General features: G+C 54.6%; 1 protein-coding gene across 1 annotated transcript in view; it reads left to right on the top strand.

Annotated features, from left to right (window-relative positions):
• Nucleotides 1-2500, top strand: part of LOC113808340 (pyrimidodiazepine synthase) — a 6900-nt gene that overhangs the window by 3126 nt on the left and 1274 nt on the right. The gene's annotated exons all lie outside the window — the stretch shown is intronic.

A 2500-nucleotide genomic window follows, 5' to 3' on the forward strand; every position in this document is an offset into this window, starting at 1 on the left:
ACGTCGGTGATTGGCTGTTGCACGAGAAAGCACGTCGGTGATTGGCTACTGCACGAGAAAGCACGTCGGTGATTGGCTACTGCAAGAGAAAGCACGTGGGTGATTGGCTATTGCACGAGAAAGCACGTCGGTGATTGGCTGTTGCACGAGAAAGCACGTCGGTGATTGGCTACTGCACGAGAAAGCGCGTCGGTGATTGGCTACTGCACGAGAAAGCACGTTGGTGATTGGCTACTGCACGAGAAAGCACGTCGGTGATTGGTTACTGCAAGAGAAAGCACGTGGGTGATTGGCTATTGCACGAGAAAGCACGTCGGTGATTGGCTGTTGCACGAGAAAGCACGTCGGTGATTGGCTACTGCACGAGAAAGCGCGTCGGTGATTGGCTACTGCACGAGAAAGCACGTTGGTGATTGGCTACTGCACGAGAAAGCACGTCGGTGATTGGTTACTGCACGAGAAAGCGCGTCGGTGATTGGCTACTGCACGAGAAAGCACGTCGGTGATTGGCTACTGCACGAGAAAGCACGTCGGTGATTGGCTGTTGCACGAGAAAGCACGTCGGTGATTGGTTACTGCACGAGAAAGCGCGTCGGTGATTGGCTATTGCACGAGAAAGCACGTCGGTGATTGGCTACTGCACGAGAAAGCACGTCGGTGATTGGCTGTTGCACGAGAAAGCACGTCGGTGATTGGTTACTGCACGAGAAAGCACGTCGGTGATTGGCTGTTGCACGAGAAAGCACGTCGGTGATTGGTTACTGCACGAGAAAGCACGTCGGTGATTGGCTGTTGCACGAGAAAGCACGTCGGTGATTGGCTGTTGCACGAGAAAGCACGTCGGTGATTGGCTACTGCACGAGAAAGCACGTCGGTGATTGGCTACTGCACGAGAAAGCACGTCGGTGATTGGCTGTTGCACGAGAAAGCACGTCGGTGATTGGTTACTGCACGAGAAAGCACGTCGGTGATTGGCTGTTGCACGAGAAAGCACGTCGGTGATTGGCTACTGCACGAGAAAGCACGTCGGTGATTGGCTGTTGCACGAGAAAGCACGTCGGTGATTGGCTGTTGCACGAGAAAGCACGTCGGTGATTGGTTACTGCACGAGAAAGCACGTCGGTGATTGGCTGTTGCACGAGAAAGCACGTCGGTGATTGGCTGTTGCACGAGAAAGCACGTCGGTGATTGGCTACTGCACGAGAAAGCACGTCGGTGATTGGCTACTGCACGAGAAAGCACGTCGGTGATTGGCTGTTGCACGAGAAAGCACGTCGGTGATTGGTTACTGCACGAGAAAGCACGTCGGTGATTGGCTGTTGCACGAGAAAGCACGTCGGTGATTGGCTACTGCACGAGAAAGCACGTCGGTGATTGGCTGTTGCACGAGAAAGCACGTCGGTGATTGGCTGTTGCACGAGAAAGCACGTCGGTGATTGGCTACTGCACGAGAAAGCACGTCGGTGATTGGCTACTGCACGAGAAAGCACGTCGGTGATTGGCTGTTGCACGAGAAAGCACGTCGGTGATTGGTTACTGCACGAGAAAGCACGTCGGTGATTGGCTGTTGCACGAGAAAGCACGTCGGTGATTGGCTGTTGCACGAGAAAGCACGTCGGTGATTGGCTGTTGCACGAGAAAGCGCGTCGGTGATTGGCTGTTGCACGAGAAAGCGCGTCGGTGATTGGCTGTTGCACGAGAAAGCACGTCGGTGATTGGCTACTGCACGAGAAAGCACGTCGGTGATTGGCTACTGCACGAGAAAGCACGTCGGTGATTGGCTGTTGCACGAGAAAGCACGTCGGTGATTGGTTACTGCACGAGAAAGCACGTCGGTGATTGGCTGTTGCACGAGAAAGCACGTCGGTGATTGGTTACTGCACGAGAAAGCACGTCGGTGATTGGTTACTGCACGAGAAAGCACGTCGGTGATTGGTTACTGCACGAGAAAGCACGTCGGTGATTGGCTTTTGCACGAGAAAGCGCGTCGGTGATTGGCTACTGCACGAGAAAGCACGTCGGTGATTGGCTGTTGCACGAGAAAGCACGTCGCTGATTGGCTACTGCACGAGAAAGCGCGTCGGTGATTGGCTACTGCACGAGAAAGCACGTCGGTGATTGGCTACTGCACGAGAAAGCACGTCGGTGATTGGCTGTTGCACGAGAAATGACGTCGGTGATTGGTTACTGCACGAGAAAGCACGTCGGTGATTGGTTACTGCACGAGAAAGCGCGTCGGTGATTGGCTACTGCACGAGAAATGACGTCGGTGATTGGCTACTGCACGAGAAAGCACGTCGGTGATTGGCTACTGCACGAGAAAGCGCGTCGGTGATTGGCTACTGCACGAGAAAGCGCGTCGGTGATTGGCTGACGGGCGCGAGAAAGCACGTCGGTGATTGGCTGACGGGCGCGAGAAAGCACGTCGGTGATTGGCTACTGCACGAGAAAGCACGTCGGTGATTGGCTACTGCACGAGAAAGCGCGTCGGTGATTGGCT

Source organism: Penaeus vannamei, chromosome 36 (genome assembly GCF_042767895.1).
Source record: "Penaeus vannamei isolate JL-2024 chromosome 36, ASM4276789v1, whole genome shotgun sequence".
NCBI classification, from domain to species: Eukaryota; Metazoa; Arthropoda; class Malacostraca; order Decapoda; family Penaeidae; genus Penaeus; species Penaeus vannamei.